Source organism: Lemur catta, chromosome 1, assembly GCF_020740605.2.
Source record: "Lemur catta isolate mLemCat1 chromosome 1, mLemCat1.pri, whole genome shotgun sequence".
Classification (NCBI taxonomy): Eukaryota; Metazoa; Chordata; class Mammalia; order Primates; family Lemuridae; genus Lemur; species Lemur catta.
In genome coordinates this window covers 104726371-104752646 of record NC_059128.1, presented here as the reverse complement: position 1 = coordinate 104752646, position 26276 = coordinate 104726371, and the positions used below count along the sequence as shown (strand labels likewise).

The 26276-nt window shown below is 36.0% G+C and overlaps 1 protein-coding gene and 1 pseudogene across 4 annotated transcripts in view; one reads left to right on the top strand and one right to left on the bottom strand.

Moving 5' to 3' along the window:
• PEAK1 (pseudopodium enriched atypical kinase 1) overlaps nucleotides 1-26276 on the bottom strand; it is a 253250-nt gene that overhangs the window by 144820 nt on the left and 82154 nt on the right. The gene's annotated exons all lie outside the window — the stretch shown is intronic.
• LOC123631008 lies at nucleotides 3706-3815 on the top strand (annotated as a pseudogene).

Sequence of the window (26276 nt, the reverse complement as noted above, 5' to 3'; positions counted from 1 at the left end):
TGTGATCTTGCAAGAGGATTGGCCTGTCTCTATCAATCTGTCTCGCCTGCTTAATTGCAAGCATCCTCATTTCATCCAACTGGTTGCAGGAGACATCCGCTGTAATTGATTGACCAGGTTTCATGAAGCTGTAGTGGAGAATACCAGTGCTGGACCACCAAACAGACACCATTAGCTTTTTCTGATGAATATTTGGTTTTTAGACTGTATTTCTGCACTTCACCTTCATCCAACCATTGTTCTGAGCACTTGTGATTGTCAAAAAGAATCCATTTTTCATCACATATAACAATATGGTGTAGAAACAATTTGCCTTTATGTCATAACAGCAAAAAAAGGGAGGCTTTGAGACTATTTCTCTTCTGATACTCGTTTAATTCATGTGGTATCCATCTATCCAGCTTCTTTACCTTGGTGATTTGTTTAAAATGGTCCAATATTGTTGGAATAGTAACATCAAACCTTGCTGCTTATTCACGTGTAGGTTGAGATGAATTCACTTCTATCTCACTCCATTCATTTTCAGCTCATTATCCACCTTGGTCTCAGGTCACCCACGTGGCTCATTTTCAAGATTAAAATCACCAGAATGAACTTCTCAAACCATTAGCCACATCCTTCTCAAACACTTTGTTGATATTTTGAGCTGTCTGTGCTGTTCCACAATGGAACTCATTTCAAAAATAACATGATTTTTTGACTTACCCATGGTTTCACAAAAATTGCTCTAAAAAAATTTGAAATATAATCACATGCCAAACCCTGCGTTTGAAAGAATGAGGATGTTCCTTCACAATAAAAAAAAAGTGTTAAAGTGAAATGTCAGAGATATCAACTGTCAAACTTAGTACTTAAGGAAATCGGACATTCTGTACTTAACCTATTATTAAGTATAATAATACAAGAACTCTGCTTTCCCAATTTTCTTTTTTTCTTTTAAATAGTATAAAGAGTGCTTTAAAAGTTGCCAGTGCTATGCAAATAAAGAATTATTTGTATTGTTGTTTGACATCTCATATCATGAGATAATACACCATTACTGTTTCTCTGCCAGATAGAGCATTAACAAGGAATCAAGACACCAGAGTTTCCATCTAAGCAAAACATTCAATCTTGCTGAACCTCTGTTTACCTAAAACATAATGTGTATTTATTTCCCAGGGTTGTTCTGAGGATAAAGGAAAATATAAGCAGTATGAATACACATTGAAATGTATAAAATGTTATAAACACAATGGTCCTGTTAAGTCCTGAAAGGAAACAGTCTTATGTAGTATGCATAGAATATCTGGCACACCAATAACATGAATTAAAAATTTAATACCATCAACCCCTAGTATGGATGCTGGACATTAGCCTATGGTTAGGTAAGTTTTTGGACTTGGTCTTTGTTCTTTAACTGCTATAGAAAACTAAACCAACTGTACCTTATAGCTACACCTCATTAAGGAAAAAACGCTTTATAAACTAAAATTGGTGTTTCATTATAATTCTGTGATACATACAACTTGAAAAGCAGGATATGAAAAACAAAATAAATGGGTTAACCGAGAACAGTTGACATCAAATCCCAATTCATCAATTAATAACTGTTAGCAATGAATGAATAGTACTAAAGTAGGCCGAGGTCCTAAAGTACTTCTAAGGTAAATCAAGTGAGAAATAAAACAGTAGAAGCATTGAATATTAGTTTTCCTTGGGCTTTAATAACCCTGGTTGAGCTTATAAAGAGGACCCCTCAGGGTGACTTGGCTCATATGAGCAGGCCACATTGGTAGTCAGAACTATTTCTTTAAATGATAACCTCAATGGCCTGTTCTCCAAGTTTTTATTAAGGTGTGTATTTCTTCATCTAGAAGAGTGTTATATTAAAACAAGCATGGTATATACAGCATAAAGCAGTAGCCAATACTAAGGATGAGAAAAAAGGCATTTCTAGAACAAAAAATCTCTATAGAATATTATAGTGAGAACTGATGCATCTTCACTTTTACTGGGTTTGGAGACAATAGATGCTTTGAAAAACATGGTCTTCTGTCAAGTCCATTTAATTAACACTCACTTCCCAAACATTCAACTACTTTAACCTTATTAATAAAGTCTCATCATATTCTGATTCATTTAAGCAGAAACTCTTCTCCATGTGGGTTACCATGGAATTATTTAAATACTGAAAACTGACTCATCTTAACGCAAAACACTGCCTCAAGACTAGGCTGGTAAATTCCAGCACAGTGCTACATAAAGCATCATGAGGTCATAAACAGAACTGAAAAATTCCTAACAGTAGGTCAGACTTCTTATCTTGTAGTTATGTCAACAGGAGGAGCATCTATTTCAACAAGAAGTCAAAATGTCTGAATGGTAAGAATGAGCTTATGTTTTATAGCTATATCCACACAGTTTCAAATACATAGATTATTGTTTTTAAACAAGGGGGGAAAGGAAAAATGTTTGTCTTCCCGTTTTATCTGCTTACACAGCTTTATCAGCTAAAGCTTGAACAGTGAATATTTCTCCTACAAAGAAAACTTGGGGTACCTGGAATAAACAAAAAAATTATTTGTCAATGTGTCAATGTTTGTAACATGAAAAGTTATAAGTGATATTTTACCATGAGGGGCTATTTTAAATATTTAACTTGCAGATGGAAGAAGAAGTATATTAACTTGAAGATTCGCTGTTCATTAAAACATCATTTTCTGTCATTAAAAACTAAAAAGAGTGGGTGAAGAGGGAGACCAAGAAAGCAAGCTACAGTTGAGTGAAAAGTAAATTGGCCACTAGGGAATAAGAATCCATGAAGGATGCCTTGTTTTCTTTGGCACATGAGTTATCTTTATCTAAAACAGTAGAGGACAACTTTATCCTATAGCAGATTACTGTTAACTATGATCTATGATAGTTCGTAGGAGGCTTCATATTCAAAGGGGCCTATTTTTTTAAACTGAAAACTGAGGAAAAAATTATAAATAATGAAGAAAGAAATATAGGGAGGGAAAGAGAAAAAGGAGGGAGAGACATGGACACACAGAACTTCGGCCCAAAGCATCAAGTATGACAGCATAGAGAATGCCCTAGGAGATAAATCACTGTCACATTATGACATCAAACATCGAAATTCCAGTTTAGTCTAAAATGACCAAAATTGGACTTAATCAGAAGTAATTAGCTGTAAAATATGTAGATCTGAAAGGTCTGGACCATATTCCCCTGTTATTCCTGGTTAGTATATCAAATTCAATTTGGAAGAGTTTACGTGATTTGTATTTGCCAAAATTAGGTCTCAGGATACACACAGAATATAAAATATTCCCTGGAGCAGCAGACTTCATAGATGCTCTGGGGAAGTATTACTGCCATTCACAGAAAAAAAGTATACATTTCACAGCAACTACTTTAAAACCAACATTTTCACTACTTCTAATAGTAAGAGAAGTAAAATATTCCAATTTCAAACTTACTCCAAGCTGAAAATAAAATATATATCTTCTTATAAACCTATGTTAGCAGTATAGCAAAGTATGTATTACTAACACTTGTGACTGCCTCTTCCCTAAAGCACATGTCGCTTCAGCTGACATAACAGCTTGTCCTCTTTGGAGGAATTCAACCAACCTGTCAACAGTGCCAGTCAAGCAGGTGAAAATATTTCTCATGGGGAAATTTCTCTTAGTGCAATAAGATGTTTCTGTTTGAAATCCTATCGCTTCTCCGCCTTTTGGCTAAGATCAAGTGTAGTATCTGTTTTTATCAGTTTAAAATCTTTAGGCACATGATATCTGAGGATAGGATGGAGAAAAAAAGAAACTTACTAGGTTTATACCTCAAAGGTTCCAATGATACCACGTTACAAACTGTAAAATTCACTGGGTTCTAAAAATCCACGCTTTGTAAGTTGAAACCTCATTAACAATTATTAGTGGTTATCATTACAACCAATTACATCAATAAAACAGGTATACCAAAAATTTCAATCACTCCTGGCCCTCATCTTTCTGTTTGTGCTAAGTTTCAGATAATTTTTTTTTTTTTTGGAGAGAGTCTCACTCTGTTGCCCTGGCTACAGCGCAGTGGCACCATCATAGCTCACTGCAACCTCAAACTCCTGGGCTCAAGCAATCCTCCTGCCTCAGCCTCCCGAGTAGCTGGGACTACAGGCATGTGCCACCATGCCTAGCTAATTTTTCTATTATTTTTGTAGAGACGGAGCCTCGTTCTTGCTCAGGCTGGTCTCAAACTCTTAACCTCAAGTGATCCTCCTGCCTCAGCCTCCCAGAGTGGTATGATTACAGGCATGAGCCACCATGCCTGTTCCAGGTAATATTTTGAAAAAAAAAAAAAAAAAAATGGGTTGAATCCAGATTATTAAAGAAAAAAATGGCTGCTTGGTTCAGATATTTTTAAAAATCTGGTAGTTGCTCATTTATTAAGAAATGTTTGATGATTAAAGGTTATCAGCTTTTTCTCATCTATGCCTTTAAATAAAATCAAAATTTATGGCAGATTACAGATTTCCTTTGGTGTTTTGCAAACAATTCTGCTTACCAATACCCTAATCACAAACCTGGACAATTGCAGAATATTTAAATCAGGTAATCTAGCTGAAAATCACAAAGAATCCCTAGCAGAAAATTAAGCAGAGAAGTACTTGCTGCCTGTTCTCCTTTGGACACTTCAATGACTGACCTCTTAAGATAAAGGAGTCTTTCCCTTGGAAAACAAAAAAATGTCTCTGCCATGCCCTTTTCCACTTTTACATTGTACTATTGTGATATATTTCAGCTCCTATAAGAAAGTAAGTATTACATGACTTGAAATGACTGTCATTTCCTGTAACCAAGATATTTGTGCACCTGGATGAGCAGACTGCAGAGAGAGTTTAGATTTTCCAAGCTCACATGTACCAATCTTCTCATAATATTGGCTTGGGTGGGGTGGAAAAGATAACTTGAGCAAAAAGAAAATTGGTTGCAAAGGAGGAATTCTGCTATAAATAGAATTTTTCTGGCAGCCACGGGGAATCTAACAATATAAAAAAAAAGTCTATGAGCTAGACAAGATTTCTCCTATGAATTAAAAAAGCAAACGAAGCAATATACCATGTCAATCACTCTCTACTTTGCAACCAGCCACTCAAAGCATAACTGATACAGCAAGAGTTTTTCAAATGGCAATGGATTTCGGGCAGTGATCTCTGCAGCTATGCTGTATGCTACCTTTTTTAAATTGTGGCAAAAAATAATGAAATTGATCCTACTGTTTAAAGATTTGGTTCCCTCTCCTCTTTATGATTTCAATTCAAAATAAATGTGAGTATATCCCATTTATATTACATCCTAAATTCTCTACTGAGTAGAGAATGAGAAATAATACAGGTAAGACATTTACTTCTCTTTCAATGAGAAATTAATATCAGTCTTTTCAGATTATTCAACATTTATTTCATGGCAAATATTTATTGAATCTATCATGTTCCAGGCACTTTAAGTGATTCTTCAATCATTCAAAGAACATAATCACTATATTTTTAAATCTTAAGGCACTGTTAATCACATGGTTTCTTTTTTTTTTTTTTTTTTTGAGACAGAGTCTCACTCTGTTGCCCCGGCTAGAGTGCCGTGGCGTCAGCTTAGCTCACAGCAACCTCAAACTCCTGGGCTCAAGCAATCCTTCTGCCTCAGCCTCCTGAATAGCTGGGACTACAGGCATGCGCCACCATGCCCGGCTAATTTTTTCTATATATTTTTAGTTGTCCAGATAATTTCTTTCTATTTTTTTTTAGTAGAGATGGGGTCTCGCCCTTGCTCAGTCTGGTCTTGAACTCCTGAGCTCAAACGATCCTCCCGCCTCAGCCTCCCAGAGTGCTAGGATTACAGGCGTGAGCCACCCCGCCCGGCTGATCACATGGGTTCTAAAGAGGTAGTTCTTATTTTTACTGTTTTAGGCTTTCAACTTTTACACGAAGAAAACTCAGCCATTTGAAAATAGTTTAACAACTGTACTGTTATTATTTGTCAAATTCTACCTATCTTCAATTTTAGCTGAACAAGACTAATATGGAGCCAAGATATATATTCTTGGTTTAGTAGTGATTCCAAATGTAACTAAAAACACAGAACATTTTTAGCAGTTTTTCTAGAATGAAAAAAAAAGAACATCATTGTATTTTAAGTTAAGTCATAGCAAATAATCTACCCTCTGATCTTATTATAAATGAAAAATATCCTATAGCTTCTTTTGCTTGGTATCCTTAATTCCAACAATGAAGAGACCCAATAATTTAACACATTTCTTACCTAGCCGATTGCTGGATGGAATATAATGGATTAAATGGTCCTTTTAAAATCACCTGTTCTCCACATGCGGAAGATTAAAACTAGATCCCCACCTCTCACCTCTCAGAAAAATCAACTCACAATGGATAACAGACTTAAACCTAAGGTGTGAAACCTTAAAAATTCTGGAAGAAAATGTCAGGAAGACTGTTTCAGACATCAGCCTAAGCAAAGAATCTATGAAGAAGACCCCCAAAGCAATCATAGCAGCAATAAAAATAAACAAATTGGACCTGATCAAATTAAAAAGCTTCTCCACAGCCAAGGAAACTATCATTAGAGCAAACAGACAACCTACAGAATGGGAGAAAATATTTGCTTTGTACACATCCGATAAAGGGCTGTTAACAAGAATCTATATGCGGGGTGAGCAGTGGCGGATAGAAGGGGTGGGGGTGTAAACTCTCAGCTAATGGAAACGGGGCACACTGTATGGGGGAAGGACACACTTGTAGCCCTGGCTTGAGTGAGGCAAATGCATTTCATGTAACCAAAATGTTTGTACCCCCATAATATCCTGAATTAAAAAACAAAGATTTGACAGACCAGTTCAGTAACAGATAATTTCCATTTAAAAGTCTAATAACAGTAAAAATATATTAAAAATTAAAAAAAGAATCTATATAGAACTTAAGAAATCAACAAGAAAAAAATCAAACAACCCCATCAATAAACGGGCAAGGGACATAAAGAGAAACTTTTCAAAAGAAGACAGAATGGGCAGCAAACATATAAAAAAAAGTGCTCCACATCTCTAATCATTAGGGAAGTGCAAATCAAAACTACAATGACATATGACCTAACTCCAGTGAGAACGGCCCTTTATCAAAAAGTCCCAAAACAACAAATGCTGGTGTGGATGCGGAGAGATTGGAATACTCTTACACTGCTGGTGGGACTGCAAATTAGTACAACCCCTATGGAAAGTAATTTGGAGATACCACAAAGAGTTAAAAATAGAAATAGCATTTGATCCAGCAAGCCCACTACTAGGCATCTATCCAAAGGAAAAAAAGACATTCTATAATAAAGACATCTGCACTCGAATGTTTATAGCAGCACAATGCACAACTGCAAAGATGTGGGAACAACCCAAGTCCCCATCAATACATGAGTGGATTAATAAAATGTGGTATATGTATATCATGGAATACTACTCAACTACAAAAAACAATGGGGATCTAGCATCTCTTATATTATCCTGGATAGACATTGAGCCCTTCCTTCAAAGTGAGGTATCACAAGGATGGAAAAAGATGCACCACATGCACTTGCCATCATACTGGTACTAACTGACCAACACTAAGGTGTTCACATCGTAGTAATATTTACTGGGTGCCAGTAGTGGGTGGGGGTGAGGTGGGGGTGGGGGGCAAACCCACAACTAATGGAAGTGGAACCCACTGTATGGGGGAGGGACAGCCTTGTAGCCCTGGCTTGGGCGGGGCAAATATCATTACATGTAACCAAAATGTTTGTATACCCATAATATCCTGAATTAAAAAAAATCTTTACCTTCATGGAGCACACAATCTAGGAGAATGAAGAAGAAAATAAACAAATAAAAACATAAAAAGGTAATAAAATTATCCTTTCTAAAATTTTTAATTAAAAGTGCATAGAGTCCACATGCCTTGAGATGTCAAGGATCTTATCAAACTTACAGAAAAGTTCAAGAATTTTTTTCCTGAACCATTTGAGAGTAAGTCACTCACACTACACCCCATTACCCATAAAAAGTTGGGCTCGTAATTCCTCCAATAAAAACATTCTCCCAAATAACCATGATATGACAATCAAAATCAACAAATTAACAATGATATATTATTACCCTGTAATCTATATGCCCCACTGAAATTTCACCAATTATCCCACTGATGTCTTTTGTAGCCAAGGGATCCAGTAGAGTATCATAGGTTGCATTTAATTATCATGTTTGTGTAATCTCTTTAAACTGAAACAATTTCTAAGTTTTTCCTTGATCTTCATAATCTTTATAAGTTTGAAGGTTACAGGTTAGGTATCTTGCAGAAAGTCCCTCAATTTGAAATTCTCTGATGTTTCTTCAAAATTAGATTTCAGTTATGCATTTTTGGCATCAGCATCATAGAAATGCTACTATGTTCCTCACATTGTATCCTATCAGGTAATGCATGATAGTATTTTCTCATTACTATTAACAGTAACTTGCATCACCTGATTAAGGAGGTATCCGCCAGGTTGCCCCCTCTGTAAAATCCTCTTTTTTCCTTTGTAATTGGTAATTCATGAGCAGATTCTTTGAGATTACTCAAACAGTCCATTCCACATCAAACTTTTACCCATTAGTTTTAGCATCTACTGATATTTCATAGACAAAATGATTACACTACAATGGTTCTCAAATGGTGATTTTTTCTAATTCTGTTATTCCTTTTCTTTTCCCCATTAATTTAAGATATTACTGCGGACTCATGAGTTCCTATTTTATTCAATGAGCTATATAATTTGACAATATGATTAGTCTGATGCTCAAACTGTTCAAGAATTGGTCAGTGAGTGCCCCTTCAAGGTGCCTTCTGTATCCTTTAGACATAAGCCCCTCATTCTTTGAGTACTTCCTTACTTTCTGGTACAGGGGCAGGTGGCAGCACCTCTTGTCCTATTCTTTCCCTGCCCCAGCCCTATAATCAGCCATTTCTCCAAGGAGCCCTAGCACAGACACCTGCTCTCCTGGGCTCCATCTCAGGACTTTATTTATTTTTGAGATACAGTCTTAGTCTGTCAGCTAGGCTGGGTACAGTGGCACAATCATAGTTCAATGCAGCCTCAAACTCCTAGGCTCAAGCGATCCTCCTGCCTCAGCTTCCTGAGTAGCTAGGACTACAGGCATATACCACCATGCCTGGCTTTTTAAATTTTTTGTAGAAACAGGGTCTTACTATGTTGCCTAGGCCGGTCTTGAACTCCTGGCCTCAAGTGATCCTCCCGTCTCAGCCTCCCTAAGTGCTGGGATTACAGGCATGAGCCACCTTGCCCGGCCATCATGATCATCACGACTTTTAGACTCAGTTATTCAGGAAGGAAGGAAGGTAATGAGAAAGCCAAAGGGCTACTTTGTTCAGAATAGATAACTTGCACTAATTTCCTCTCTAGTTGAACAGGTCTGTTTTCCCAGTGGTCCCATCTGCCTTGAATGGCAAGGCAGACTACAGGCTCTGTTCAAGGAAGAGGACAGAACTGATAATAGGCAGGCTTCCCCCAGCACATAAATGCCAAAGCAAGAAAACCCTGGCTTTCTGGGTTCATTTTACTCCCAGGAAAGGTACCTTTTTCTTTTTTAAAATATATCTTTTATTTTAGAACAGTTTTAGATGTATAGAACAAATTGTGAAGATAGTACAGAGAGTTGCAATGTGTCCCACATCCAGTTTCCCCCGTTATTAACATCTTACATTAGTATGATACCTTTGTCACAATTAATGAACCAATATGAATATGTTATTATTAACTAAAGTCCATATTTTATTCAGATATCCTCTGTTTTTCCCTAATGTCCTTTCCGTCTTTCAGGATCCTATGCAAGACAGCACATTACATTTAGTCTCCCTAGGCTAGTCTTGGTTGTGACAGTTTCTTAGACCTTCCTTGTTTTAGATGACTGTATTAGTTTTCTGTGGCTGTTGTAACAACATCCACAAATTTGAAGGATTAAAAAACCAGAAATTTATTCTCATACTGTTCTAGAGGCCAGAAATCTAAAATCAATTCATCAACAGGGCTATACTCCCTCAGAAGTCTCTAGGGGGGAATTATTCCTTGACTCTTCTAGCTTCTGATGGCTACAGGTGTCCCTTGACATTTGGCCACATCATTCTAATCTTTGCTTCTGTCTTCACATGGCCTTCTCTGTATCTGTATCTCTTCTGTGTCTCATAAGGACACTTCTCATTGGATTTAGAGCCCACCTAGATAATCCGGGATGATTGCCATCCCAGGATCCTTATCTTAAATATATCTGCAAAGACTCTTCCCAAATAAGATCACACTCACAGGTTCTGGAAGTTAGGACGTGGACATATCCTTGGGGGAAAGGTCATCATTCAACCCACTATAATTGACCTTGACAGTTTTGATCATATATTTTATAGAACTGTGATTTGTTCGATAAAGTATTTTGGAGAGGAAGACCACATAGGTGAAGTATCATTTTCATCATATATCATATCAAGGGTATATGACTTATCACTGTTGATGCTGACCTTGATCACCTTCTATGCTTTCTTCAATAAGTTTTATAGTTTTGTGTTTCACATTTAGGGATATGATCCATTTTGAGTTAATTATTGTATAAATTGTAAGTTCTGTGTCTAGGTTCACTATTTTGCATATGGACATGTAATTGTTTCAGAGCTCTTTATTGAAAAGACCATCTTTTCTCCAATTTGTTCTTCTGTTAAAGATCAGTTGACTATGTTTGTGTGGATTTATTTTGGACTCTCTACTGTGTTCTATTAATCTGTGTCTATTCTTTCACCAGTACTATAGTGTCTGGATTACTGTGGCCTTATAATGAGCCTTGAAATTAGGTAGTGTGAGTACTCCAACTTTGTCCATTTTCTTCAATATTCTATTGGCTTTCCTTATAAGCTTTAGAATCAGTTTGTTGACATCTACAAAATGGGGTTTTTGGGGGGGGAATTTGATTGAAAGAATTGACATCACAACAATATTAAGTCTTTCAATCCATGAACACAGAATACCTCCTCTTTGATCAGTGCTTTGTAGTTTTCTACCTACAGATCTTGTATATATCTTCTTAGACTTATACTCAAATATTTCATTCTGGGGGTGCTATTGTAAATGGTACTTTCTGAGATTAAAAAGTTTGAAGACTTTCATATACAGATCACCTAACCTACTTGGACTTGAGGTTTCTTAGCTGTACAATGTGTATAATGTATGTAATCCCTGCACTCACTACTATAAATAGTTAAAAGATGAAATGACAATATATGGAAAAATTGTATATAAATTGCAAATCGCTAAACAAATATAAGGGTCATTAAATCCATTATCTTCCATATAAGGGTAGGGAAACGAAACACCAGAGAAATTAAGTCCCTTGACAAAATTTTATTAGGGACATGGAAGAACTGAAAGTACACATAGGAGAGGTGAAGGATATTAAAGAAACAAAATTGGTCAGAGGGGAAGGTTCATAAAGAGAAGTAGAAAGGTAGTTAGAACCAGCATTTGGACTGAATTATATATGTAATGAGGAGCCACTAAAAGTTCCTGACCAGGACAAAGAAAGAGATAATTACTATACAGTTTTCTGGAAATTAATGTGACTGGTAGATAAGATGGAATAAAATAGAGAATGGGAAGGAGACAGGAAGAACAGTAGTCTCCCTGTGTATAGCTGTTCCTCAATAGCTGTGGGGGATTGGTTCCAGGACTCCTGCAAAATACCAAAATCTGCAGATTTGGTATTTGCAAATACCAATGGCATAGTATTTGCATATAACCTATGCACGTCCTCCCATATACTTTAAATCATCTCTAGATTACATATGATACTTATAACAATGTGAATGCTATATAAGTAGTTGTGATACTATATCTTTTATTTGTACTATGTTTTTAAAAAAATATTTTTAATCCATGGTTGGTTGAATCCATGAATGCAAAACCCACAGATTCAGAGGGCTGACTATAATAGATTAGGGTCCTGGAAAGAATTTTAGAAGAAGAAAAGAACTTAAACAATCTAATCTAACACCCTCATTTTATATACACTGTAGGTTATTCTTACTAGCAAAGACTGGTACACATGGCACCACCTGCTTTGCTCTCCTTGTAATGGTAGTTAACATGTACACTTTTGCTTAGCCATCTCTCTTTTTGGTCCTGAATTTTTTTTTTTTTTTTTTTAGTATTTTAAGAAAGGTGATGGAGGAAGAGTAACTAGTTAGGAAAAGTTTAAAGGAGTAAAAAAAGGAATCAATAAGATCTCTTAAACAGTTAAAGTCTAAACTCTTCCTTGGACTTAACTATGGAAATTCTGAGGACACCTTTTGTTCTTTTGCTCTTACAACATTTGTGTTGTTTTTCAAAAATTATTTGGTTTATCTGCATACACTCTATTTCCTGGTAAGGCAACTAGAAGAAGGCTGACAGCAAACACAGAATACTTTCCTACACCATTCAGAATTGAAGTGCATTTCTGGATGAAGAAAAAGAACAGTTATGAACACTTAAAATCCCAGGAAATGGGTGTGTAATAGAATTTGGCATTTACATTTTGAACTGCTTAATCATTCCTTTTATGTACTGGCTGAAGGTTATTTTGTCTCTCTGGCATTTTCTTGTCTTAGCTGCTTTCCTCTTTCATCCAGGGCTCAGTTTCAAGGTTGAAATACATTATGATAATAGCAGTCAACCAAAGGCATCCCAATTCCAAACTCTCCATAACTTCATGCTTTTCCCGTCAATTTTACTTCAGTTAAAAGGCCAGTTAAAGGAAGAATGTATGAATAAATCTGAGCTTACAAATTCTATTGCCACCATTACCTCATAGGAGAAGTCTTCTTATTTAATTTGCCATCTTTGCATTATATTATACATTATAAAGATGGCATGTACATAAACATCTTCAGAAATTAAGTGATTCCACTTTAGAAAGCTAAACTTCCTGAAGTAAAGTTTCCACATGCTTTACCTAAATAGTTTATAGTCCATATTCTAATATTTTTATCACTTCATATTTCTTCAATTACTTCTCTCTCAAAGCCAATGAATAAAAATAACAAATGGAAATATAAATTATTTTTATTATTACACTACAACTCACAACTAACCTTCATGCATTTTTCAACTAGAGCTTCAGGACAGAAACCATGACTAATAGCCAAGCCACGTCCCAGATCTGATGCTTACCATATCTGACATAAAGCATATCATAGCTTATTTGGGCCTTAACTTTCTCGTATGTAAAATGAATGGACTGAACACAATAACTGGCAAATTGTCATGAATAAGCATCGACAATCCAAACTTTTTAACTTCTAATGCTGACATTTTCACAAAGAACACAGGGTCCTTTTGAAAACATTACCAGGATAAAGAATCTATAGCATCATAGCAGATCATGAAGGAAAGACTAGTATAAGCAATTAATAGATACAAACATTTGGTTTAATAAAATGTTAGAATCACAACAAAAGCCTTCCCTTAGATTCTGTACTAATCAGCTTTCCTTTGCCTTGGCTCAAGAAACGGTTTATCTGTAAAGCCACTCCTGCTTCAGGAGGTCTTATGCTAACTTCCTCTTCTAGGTTCCCACTGCATACAATTTCCTCTCTATCAAAGCATTTCAACCAGATTATGAACTCCTTCCTTATTTGTCTTTGTAAGATGGGTCATATAGATGTCAACTGGATTGTGCGTTTTAGTTTTTGCATGCACTTCCCCATCTCAACAGAAGGGGGACAATTTGGAAAGGGCCTGGCAAATAGCGAAAATACTGGAAAAGGGAACCTTGCTGTCTTTGATCCTGCTCTTAAATTTTGTGTAGATAAGGCTGGAATATATTTAGTTTGTAAACTTTGAGGGGGAAGACTGACTCTTCTTATTTGGTTCCAGCCCTTATGATACTTGGCAAGTGTTAGGAATACACTAGCTGTTTAATAAACGTTGAATATGAAATGAATAAAAGGTTAAAAATTTAAGGATTAAGATGGCACAGTTTAACTTTTCAGATATACTAACAGGGATTCAGTAGAAGGAATATATTTAAATGGCTATTTTAATAGAAGCTTTTATCTGATAAACAGTCTGAAGTACTGGAAAGAGCACAAGCATAATCAGACACACCTGTGTAACTTAATCTCTCTCTGCCTCCATATCCTCATTCGTAAAACTGAAACCAACCTAGTTTACAAGGTTGCTATGAAGATTAAACCTAATGTATGGAAAGCATCTATTAGCTCCTGCTCCATAGTAGGTACTTGATAAATATATGGCAATATTATGTGACTTATTCCTCACTATAACTTCAGACTTAATAGAGATAAAACCTTTTCCTCCTTACTTCATTTTAAACATAGCCTTCATTTATATTTAAGTCCCTTCTGATCACATTCCAGTTAATAAATTTCAGTTATGTATGTTTCTCCCAAATGTCAGCTTCACTACAGGTTCTATTAGGAAAAAAACCTTCCACACTTTAACAGTAGAGAAAAATCAGTTTTGTTATTTCTTTGCTTTTCTGAAGTCCTAGAACAGTAATAATATTTATGACAATGAGCACTGAGTTTATGAAGCAGCAAATAGCTTTTGTGGCTGATTAAGAATCTCTGTTTCACTTCATATACTCTGGTACCATAGGCATTACCCCATAATTAAATGCTTGCTTATGCTACACAAGGACCTTTCCTGGTCCTGCACCTTTCAACAAATGTTACAACAAGGGGGAAGAAAAACAAGCTTAATAATTGGGGAAGATGCTATTAGTACTGAAACTTCTGCTCAAAGCTGGGTCAACAGATGACAACATGCAAAAGTTTTACTGTTTAAAATATAAAATCAAATCCAAAAAAAAAAAATTCCAGAAAAAGATATCCTTTGGAAAGATATCAATTCCAATTGAAATGTCTGAGTTTCAGAAGTAAAACCACAAACGTTAAGTAAAAGTAGAATATTCTTTTTTCAATTTTTGCTGGAAGTAAAATAATTAATTATAATGCCATTTTATAATATTCATTTGGTATTAATATTTTAACACTTGCATGGCTAAAGATAAGAAAGGCACAAGTTTGTGTTATCACCAAAGATGACTGTGTCTTCTCTTATTTATGAGGGGTTTTATCTCAGAGTAAGATAAAGGAAAAGTTAAGGAAAAACCTTAAAAACCCCTGACAAATTATCCTCAGGGTTTTGAGGTTACAGAAAGTTCAGCTACCACCATTAGTTTTAACTCTAATTCAAGCATCAAGTGGTAAATTTGCACTTCTGCGCACACCAAAGACACATAAGGCTGCCACAGTTATAATTCATAACAGACATGCATTTTCCAGCAAGGAAAAACCCCACCTTTAACAACTCCAGAAAAACAACAATCTACATGTTGTGGTGGTAAAATGTTGAATACACTGTATTTATAAAATTAAGCAACTGATCACAGATTGAAAGTGATAGTAATGGACAAATGTAATGGTGTAATAAAGTGAAGGAAGCAGTCACACATTCAATAAATCATCAATTATACCAGTTTCTATCACCTAACTATCTTCTATCCCCACCTTCTATTTAATCCACCAAAAAAGCCTGGATAAACAGCTTTTTCTGATCTCTGAGTTAAACACCAAATAGTATTCATATTTCATAGGCTCTTTCAACCAATTTGCTCTTGTATATTTTTGATTTGCCTTAAAAACATATGAACTTATTTATATACGATCACTAATGGAAAAGGACATAGTGGTGGGTAATCAAAAACATTCAAACCATCAAAATTTTATATATTCAGGCTGGGCATGATAGCTCATGCTTGTAATCCCAGCACTTTGGGAGGTGGAGATGCTTGAGGCCAGGAGTTTGACACCAGCCAAGAAAACATAGTGAGGCCCCATCTCTACAAAAAATAAAAATAAAAATATTGGTCAGGCATGGTGGTACATGCCTGTAGTCCCAGCTACTTGGGAGGCTAAGGCAGGAGGATCAGCTGAGTCCAGGAATTCAAGGTTACAGTGAGCTACGATCAGACCACTGTACTCTAGCCTGGGTGACAGAGCAAGACCCTGCCTCTAAATATATATATATGTGTGTGTGTGTGTGTGTGTGTGTGTGTGTATATATGTATATGTGTGTGTATATATATATATATATATATTCAAATAGGGTGATAAAAGAGCTTAAGCCATTAAGCCATGATATATGAGAACTGGGGCATTTGTCCTGGAGAAAAACTACTAAGGGAGGACACAGTGATAGTAGCTGTCTTAAAAACATGAGTTGTCATTCCATAAAAAGTGCTAAGAACTAAAGCCAGTGATGAGAGCTGGAAGGAGGCAGGGTTGAGTTCACTATATCGATGACAATCTCATATGTATGTGGTAGAGAACACTCAGAAACTGAGTGACATTGAATGAGGTAGCTGGACTAAAACTCAATGACTCTAAAGCCTCTTTCAACCCTTAAGTCACATAAGATATGTTTAATCTTATGACCTAATCTGGATATTTTGCAGGAGTTCATGAAGACATACAAAAGTTCTAACTGTAAGGCTTAGGTTTGGGGGTCCCTGAGTCATTCCTTTTATAAATCTCTTATGGTCCTAGCATGGTAATAGCACCATTTAAGCAAAACTTTGATTACTCAGAACTTTTCTGAACAAAGTAAACAATTGCTTTCTCTGTATGTTTCTTAACAAAACATCAAAACAAAACAAAAAAACAAAACAAAAAACAAAACAAAAAAACTACCAAAGAAACGAAAACTAAAAATTCAAGAAAAAATAGTTTGAGCTGTAAAGAAGGTTTTGAGCAAAGGACTCTAGGGTACTAAGAGCCATATGTAAGGAATTGACCAGGAAGTCCAGACAGGACAGGAATCTAATGGGATGAATGAAATGAGAGTCTTATACAAATGAAGGTTTTTATTAATAAGGGTGGAAGCAGAAAGACTACTTTTAAAGATAGGGGCTATAATTGGTATTGAAATTAATGTAAGGATATGCTCTTCAACTTGCTCAACTATAAAAGTTTATGCAAAAGACAAGGTAAGTAAAACTTCCATAACAAAGGATTCTGACCTAGACCTGGCTTGGGGATTGCTTGAGGAAATGTTGAGATCTGAAGGATGAAATGACAAATGTTTTAGACAGGAGAATAACAATGTGCAAAGGCCCTGGGATGAGAGGGAGCATGGTATGTTTAAATAACTAAAAGTAAACAAATGAGGCTCAAGAAGGAGGTAAGCGGGAACAAATCCATGCAGGATATTTTAGGTTTAGTCTGTAACCTAAGATCCTTACAAAACCAAAGACCATTTTTTAAACATAGGTCCATAATGATCAGATCTGGAGTTTGAAAAGATCACTGGATAGTGGGTAAAAAATAGATTTTACAAGTTATCAAAGTAGGTGCAGAAGAGACCATTTAAATAGGTTATTATGATGACAGCCTAGAAAAAAGTGATGTTACTGAAAATGGCAAGTAGATGAATTCAAAAAGTACTTCCAATATGATTACTGCCAGAGCTATTACGTGGTAACAGAGGTTGGGTATAGGAATCCTTGAGAGGGATAGGTTGAGAATTCAGGAAAGTCTTCTGAAAGACCAGCTTTGAGTCTTAAAAGACTAAAAGGCACTGGGGACAGTAAGAATTTCAGGCTTGAAGGAATGTTCTGAGATAAATGAGGACATAGAAAACTAAAGACAGAATTTGTTAAATGTTTGGGATAATTCGGAGATGTGTCTGGCAGATGGGGTGGGGTATGTAGGGGGACACTGCTGTAAGATGGAGCTGGATAGCCTGGCAAGGTCAGAGCCGGAAGGGCTTTCAAGAGAAAAAATTTGGACTTTACACTAGAGGCTATGCAGAACCAACACATAATTTTACTGAAGAAACAAGATTTTCATCTGCTTTTTAGAAAGACTGCTCAGCCAGTGGTGTGGGAAGGGATGAATACTGGAGGCAGAGAAGCTAGGTATGAAGGGCTGTGTGATCTATATAGAGAAATTCATGAGGGTCGGGACTAGTGGAAGAACAGAAGAAATAAAAGAAAATGGGAGAACAATATTTATGAGGTAGGAAAAACAGCATGGGAACTAAGTGGATGTGGGGAGTTAGAGAAAGGGACTAGGACTATTCTCAGGCTTCTGTTCTGGAACTAGGTAAACAGCGAAACCTTTTGCTGGTACAGAGAACACAGTAAGAGAAGTAGGGTACAGTAACAGAAGACAGGCAACTGTGACCAAGTAAATGACAAATACTACTACATTTCATTTTTAATTCTAGTTACTTATATAATTATCCTATTCTGCACACCATTATTAAACCTGGGTTCAGAGAAAATAGGGGTAATACTGATACTGCATGATTCTTTGTGTTCCATTTTACTGAGCCTTACACATGACAGGTTCTCAACAAATATTTTGTAAATAAATAATAATTCTGCCAACCAAGTTGGTATCTGAATTGGCTAAGGCTATGTGCTGGGCTATAATTACAGAAAAGCCAAATAACAACAGTTTAAACACACAGGAGTTTATTTTATTTGAGGCAACAAAAAGTCTGGAGTTGATTTGACTGCAGTTCAGTAACGATATCACAAAACAAAGTTCCTTCTAGTCCCTCAAATTTATTTTCATACTCAGGCTGAACCTCTAGGCATCAATTTTATATTCCTGGCAGGAAGAAGGCTGAAGGCCCTAAGACATCTCCCCCCAGGTTTTGACTTTGATTATAGAAAGAAAGCCCTTCCCAGCAGACTTGCATCTACATCTCCCTGGCAAGCACCGTGTCACAGGGCCAAGCCTGGCTGAAAGATGTGTAAAGGAGAAGGAAGGGAAGGACAAGGTAGTTAGAAACGGATGCTTAATGACCCATTTAACATGGCAGAATTTATTTTGGTTTGTCAGAAGGAGGAAAAACCAGAACTAGGAAAACAATACTAAGAAAAAAATAAAATAACATCTAGATCGTAGTTTCTAACACCATTTTCCAATAAAAGGAAGCAGGACTCCTTGGAAAAATGGCTTGATTTTGGTCTGTGGTGGGAAATACACAAGGTAAACCTGAGCATTTTGTAGTGTCAGAAAGTTAAAAATGCTTACACATATACACCCAATCTTGTTGATGAGGGTATGTCAAGGGGAAACAGGAGACAACTGAAAGAGCTCCCAATGGCAAAAGCTGGAACAATAGGAGCAATAAAATAAAGTAGTATTGGATTAAAACCCAAAGTATAAAATAAGTCTCTATGAGTGCATACAAATATAAATAATTAAATAAGTATATGAGAGAGAACAGACAAATCTCCTAGGCAAAACAATCAAATACTTTATTCACTTCCTCAAGGAAGTACAGTCCCACTCCCCACGCCTTAAGTGTAGGCTGCACAAAAGACTTCCTTTTAAAGAGTGGTGTATGGAAAGAGGGGGAAAGAATAACTTTACAGCAGGGAAACCTCACAAACACTACCTCCACCAAGTGATCAAGGTGACAAGGTCACATTGACAGCATGTACCCCTGATATGATGTGATAAGAATGATACTTTACCTCTGTGCTCTTCCTTCCAAAACCCAGACTCCATAATCAAGAGAAAAACATTACACAAATCCGAACAGAGGGGCATTCTGCAATATTGACCAGTACTTCTCAAAACTGCCAGGGACCTTGAAAATAAGGAATAGCTGAGAAATTGTCACAGCCAAGAGAAGCATAAGGAGACCAGAAAACTAAATGTATTGTGGTACTATGGATGGGATCCTGGAACAGAAAAAAGATAAGTAAAAACTAAGGAAATTTGAATAACCTGCATACTTCAGCTAATCCTAATGTATCAGTATTATTCATTGTAACAAATGTACCACACTACTGTAAAATGTTTATAAAGGGGAAACTCTGTGTGTGCATGTGTGTGTTCGGGGTAGGGCATATGGGGACTCTGCACCAACTTCTCACATTTTCAGTAAATTTAAAGCTGCTCTTAAAAAGCCTGTTTTTAAAAATTCAATAGCTACCTTTAATGCCACCATAGCATTAACACTTTGAGACATAATTTATCAGTTTTGTTTTCCTTTATGAGCATGTGTATTCACATAGCCAACAGGTTTATAGTCTTTAATTCAGTTAAATGATTAGTACATGTTCACTGCAGAAAAATTAGAAAATATAGATTAATAAAAAAAATTCTGGGCCGGGCGGTGGCTCACGCCTGTAATCCTAGCACTCTGGGAGGCCAAGGTGGGTGGATCGCTCGAGGTCAGGAGTTCAAGACCAGCCTGAGCAAGAGTGAGACCTCGTCTCTACTAAAAGTAGAAAGAAATTATCTGGCCAACTAAAAATATATATACAAAAAATTAGCCGGGCATGGTGGCACATGCCTGTAGTCCCAGCTACTCGGGAGGCTGAGGCAGTAGGATCGTTTAAGCCCAGGAGTTTGAGGTTGCTGTGAGCTAGGCTGACGCCACGGCACTCACTCTAGCCCGGGCAACACAGTGAGACTCTGTCTCAAAAAAAAAAAAAAAAAAAAAATTCTGTAATGCCACTACCCACAAATAAAGATGACTGCCATTTTCACATACAGCCTTTCAGCTGTGTATATGTTAGGTTATTAAGTACAAAACGTCTGATTTCCTTAAGTACTAAGTTTGATAGTTGATATCTCTGACATTTTGCTTTGACACTTCTTGTTTTACTTTTATCATTATCAGTCTTTCAAACACACATTTTGGCTTGTGATTATCTTTCAATTTTTTTAGAGCAATTTTTGTGAAACCATGGATAATTCAAAAATTTGCGTTACTTTTGAATATGAGTTATGTCATGGAACTAATGCTGTGCAGACAGCTAAAAATCTCAATGAAGTGTTTAGGAAGGATGTGGCTAATGAACACACAGTACATCAATGGTTTGCGAAGTTCCATTCTGGTGATTTTAATCTTGAAAATGAGCCACGTGGGCGACCTGAGACCAAGGTGGATAATGATGAGCTGAAAGCTGTAGTGGAAGCGAATCCATCTCAACTTACATGTGAATTAGCAGCAAGGTTTGACATTGCTATTCCAACAATATTGGACCATTTGAAACAAATTGGCAAGGTAAAGAAGCTGGATAGATAGGTACTGCATAAATTAAATGAATGTCAGAAGAGAAATCATCTCGAAGCTTGCCTTTCTTTGCTGTCACAACACAAAGGCAAACCATTTCTACACCATATTGTGACGTGTGGTGAAAAATGGATTCTTTTTGACAATCGCTGCTCAGAACAATGGTTGGATAAAGGTGAAGTGCAGAAACACAGTCCTAAACCGAATATTCATTAAAAAAAGCTAATTAATCCTGTTTGGTGGTCCAGCACTGGTATTCTCCACTACAGCTTCATGAAACCTGGTGAATCCATGACAGCGGATGTCTACTGCAACTGATTGGATGAAATGATAAGGAAGCTTGCAATTAAGCAGGCAAGATTGGTCAATAGAGACAGGCTAATCCTTTTGTAAGATAATGCTCGACCACATGTTGCACAAACAACGCTGGTCAAACTACAGAAGCTAGACTTGGAAACACTCTGTCATCCACCATATTCACCGGACCTTGCACCAACTATCACTTCTTCCAGGCTTTGGACCACTTGTTGCAAGGAAAAATATTCAATTCTCAACAAGCTGTGGAAAACGCCTTTGCAGATTTCATTGCCACTCGTTCTCCAGGCTTCTTCGCCACTGGCATAAACAAGCTACTGCGAAGATGGCAAAACTCTGTCCCAATAGTTTAGGCACATACTTTGATTAACTGTGCTGCTCCTTGTTTGAGATATACTAAACTACACTTTTGATTTGAAATTGGACATTTCATATTTATATATATGTATATATATATATTTGTTTCAATAATAACAAAAGCTTACTTTGTGGAAAGAAAAACAAATAGAACATGTAACAAACAGTTGTTCATAGTAGTTAACTTTGGGTGGGAAATTTCAGTAGGCTTTCACTTTCTAGTGTATATATTTGTAATGTTTTAATTTTTAATAAATATGCATTATTTCTATAAACAGAAAACAAAGATAAAAAGTATTCATTATGGAAAAATCAGAAAATAAAGACAATCAAAAAAACAAAATTGTTATTGTCAATCTCGTTACACTAGACACAACCACAGTCAATATTTCAGTATATTTCGTTTCAATTCGAACCATGCATGTTTATTTTTGTTTGACGTGGTATAGGAAAATTTATATCTTGACTTTTATGTCTCATTTTATCCTGACAATCACCTCTCAGGTAGCCAATCCTTGGCCACAGAAGAAGTGGCACAAAGGGATTGAAATAATGAGCATGTAGTCTCAGGGCTGGTTAAAAACAGAAGAAATGGCTGGGCGCAATGACTCATGCCTTTCATTCTATCCACTTTAGGAGGCCTAGGTGGGAAGATTGCTTGAGACCAGGAGTTGAAGACCAGCCTGAGCAAGAACAAGACCCTGTGTCTACAAAAAAAATAGAAAAATGAGCTGGGCGAGGTGGCACAAAACTGTAGCCCCAGCTTCTTGGAAGGCTGACGCAGGAGGATCACTTGAGCCCAGGAGTTTGAGGTTGCAGTGAGCTACGATGATGCCACTGCACTCTAGCCAGGGCAACAGAGCAAGACCCTGATTCAAAACAAAACAAAATAAAACAAACAAAAAAACAGAAGAAGAAATGATCTTCTGTCCTTCCTTCTGTTGATATGGTATATATCACATTGATTGATTTGCATATGTTGACTCACCCTTGCATCCCTAGGATGAATCCCATTTGATCATGATAAATAATCTTTTTAATGTGCTGTTGAATTTGGGTTCCTAGTATTTTGTTGAGGATTTTACATCTATATTCATCAGAGATACTGGCCTATAGTTTTTTTTTTTCATTGTATCTTTATTTGGTTTTGGTATCAAGGGTAATACAGGCCTTGAAGAATGAGTTTGGGAGTACTCTCTCCTTCTCAATTTTTTGGAATAGTTTAAGTAGGATTGGTATTAGTTCTCCCTGGAATGTTTGGTAGAATTCAGCGGTGAAGCCATTGGGTCCTCGGCTTTTCTTTGATGGGAGACTTCTTATTACTGTTTCTATCTTGTTATTCGTTACTGCTTTATGCAGGTTTTAGATTTCTTCCTGGTTCAATCTTGGTAGGTTGTATGTGTCTCAGAACGTATCCATTTCTTCTAGATTTTCCAATTTATATGCATGTAGTTGCACATAGCACTCTGTAGTGATCCTTTGAATTTCTGCAGTATCAGTTCTAATGTCTCCTTTTTCATCTCTGATTTTATTTATTTGGATTTTTTTTTCTTAGTATGGCTAAAGGTATGTCAATTTTGTTTATCTTTTCAAAAAACTAACTTTTGTTTCATTGATCCCTTGGGTTTTTTGTTTTAATTTCATTTATTTCTGCTCTGATTTTTATTATTTCTCTTCTTGTACTAATTTTGGGTTTGGTCTGTTATTGTTTTTCTAGTTCTTTAAGATACATTCTTAGACTGTTTATTTAAAGCTTTTCTACTTTTTTGATGTAGGCACTTATTGCTATAAACTTTCCTCTTAGTACTGATTTTTCTGTATATCCTAGGTTTTGATCTGTTATGTTTTCATTTTCATTTGTTTCAAGAAATTTTTAATTTCCTTCTTTATCTCTTTGTTGATTCACCAGTCATTCTGGAGCATGCTATTTAATTTCTGTGTGTTTGTATAGTTTCCAATGTTTCTCTTGTTATTGATTTCTAGTTTTATTCCATTGTGGTCAGAGAAAATACTTGATATGATTTCAATTTTTTTGTTAAGACTTGTTCTGTGGCTTAACATCCTTGAGGATGACCTGTGAGTTGAGAAGAAGAATGTGTATTATGCAGCTGTTGGATGAAACAGCCTGTAAATATCTGTTAGGTCTATTTGTTCTATAGTACAGATTAAGTCCAATTTCTCTTTGTTAATTTTCTGTCTGGGTGATCTATCCAATGTAGAAAGTGGGGCACTGAGGTCTCCAACTATTATTGTATTGGCATATATCTTTCTCTTCAGCTCTGATAATATTTACTTTATATATCTGGGTGCTACTGTTTTGGGTGCATATATATTTAGAATTGTTATGTCTTCTTGCTGAATTCAGCCCTTTATCATTATATAATGACCTTCTTTGTCTTTTTTCAGTTTTTGTCTTAAAATCTATTTTATCTGACAGAAGTATAGCTACTCCTACTTTTTTTGGTTTCCATTTGCTTGAAATATCTTTTTCCATCCCTTTATTTTCAGACTATGTGTGTCTTTATAGGTGAATTGTTTCTTGCAGACAACATATAGTTGCTTATTATTTTTTAAATCCATTCAGCCACTCTGTGTCTTTTGATTGGAGAGTTTAGTCCATTTACATTCAATATTATTACTTATAGGTAAGGATTTACTTCTGCCATGTTGTTATTTCTGGTTGTTTTGTGGTCCTCTTTCTTTCTTCCTTCCTGTCTTCCTTTGTGTAAAAGTGCTTTTCTCTGGTGTGTGTTTTGCTTTCTTGCTTTTTATTTTTTAAGTCTCTGTTGTAGGTTTTTTGATTTGATGTTACCATGAGGCTTCCAAAAAACATTTTATAAGCAATTATTTTAAACAGATAAGGACTTAACTCTGCTTACAAAAAATAAACAGACAACAAAGAGAAATTACACTTTAACTCCATCCTGCTCCCCTGCTTTTTGACTTTTTGTTGTTTACACTTACATCTTTTAATACTATCTAAAAAGTTAAAAAGTTGTTGTAGTTATTATTTTTGATAAGTTTGTCTTTTAGTTTTCCTACTCAAACTGTAAGCGGTTTATACACCACAATTACAGTGGTATATAATTACTTTTAATAAAGTTGCAGGATACAAAATCAACGTACAGAAATCAGTGGCATTTCTATATGCCAGGAGCAAACAATCTGAAGAAGAAACCAAGAAATCAATCCCATTTACTATACCTACAAAAAAAAAATCTAGGAATAAACTTAACCAAAGAAGTGAAAGATCTATATAATGAAAACTATAAAACATTGATGAAAGAAATTGAAAAGGACACAAAAAATGGAAAGATATTCCATGCTCATGTATTGGAAGAATCAATATTGTTAAAATGTCCATACTACCCAAAGTAATCTATAGATTCAGTGCAATCCTCCAACAAAATACCAGTGACATTCTTCACAGAAATAGAAAAAATAATCCTAAAATTTGTATGGAAACACAAAAGACCCAGAATAGCCAAAGCCATCCTGAGCAAAAAGAACAAAACTGGAAAAATCATATTATCTGGCTTCAAACTGTACTGTAGAGCTGCAGTAACCAAAACAGCAGGGTGCTAGCATAAAAAGACACATAGACCAATGAACAGAATAGAGAATCCAGAAATAAATCCATGCATCTGCAGTGGGCTTATTTTGGACAAAGGTGCCAAGAACATACATTGGGAAAAAGACAGTATCCTTGATAAATGGTACCAGAAAAACTGGACATCCACATGCAGAAGAATGAAACTAGACCCTTATCTCTTGCCATATACAAAAATTAAATAAAAATGGGTTAAAGACAAATCTAAGACCTGAAAATATGAAACTACTAAAAGAAAACATTGGAGAAACACACCAGGACTTTGATCTGGGCAATGATTTCTTGAGTAATACTCCAAAACCACAGGCAACCAAAGAAAAAATGGACAAATGGGATCATATCAAGCTAAAAAGCTTCTGCACAGCAAAGTAAACAATCAACAAAGAGCCAACCCACAGAATGGGATAAAATATTTTCAAACTACCCATCTGACAAGGGACTAATAACTAGAATGTATAAGGCGTTCAAACAACTCAATAGGAAAAAAATCAAATAATCCAATTAAAAATGGGCAAAAGGTCTGAACAGACATTCTCAAAAGACATACAAATGGCCAACAGGTATATGAAAAAAATGCTCAACTTCATTAGTCATCAGATAAATGCAAATCAAAACGACAAGGAGATATCATCTCACCCCAGTTAAAATGGCTTTTATTAAAAAGACAGGCAAAAATGAATGCTAGCAAGGATGAAGAGAAAGGGGAACCCTCATACACTGTTGGTGGGAATGTAAATTAGTGCAACTACTATGGAGAACAGTATAGATGTTTCTCAAAAAACTAAAAGTAGAACTACCATGTGACCCAGCAATTCCACTGCTTGTTATATATCCAA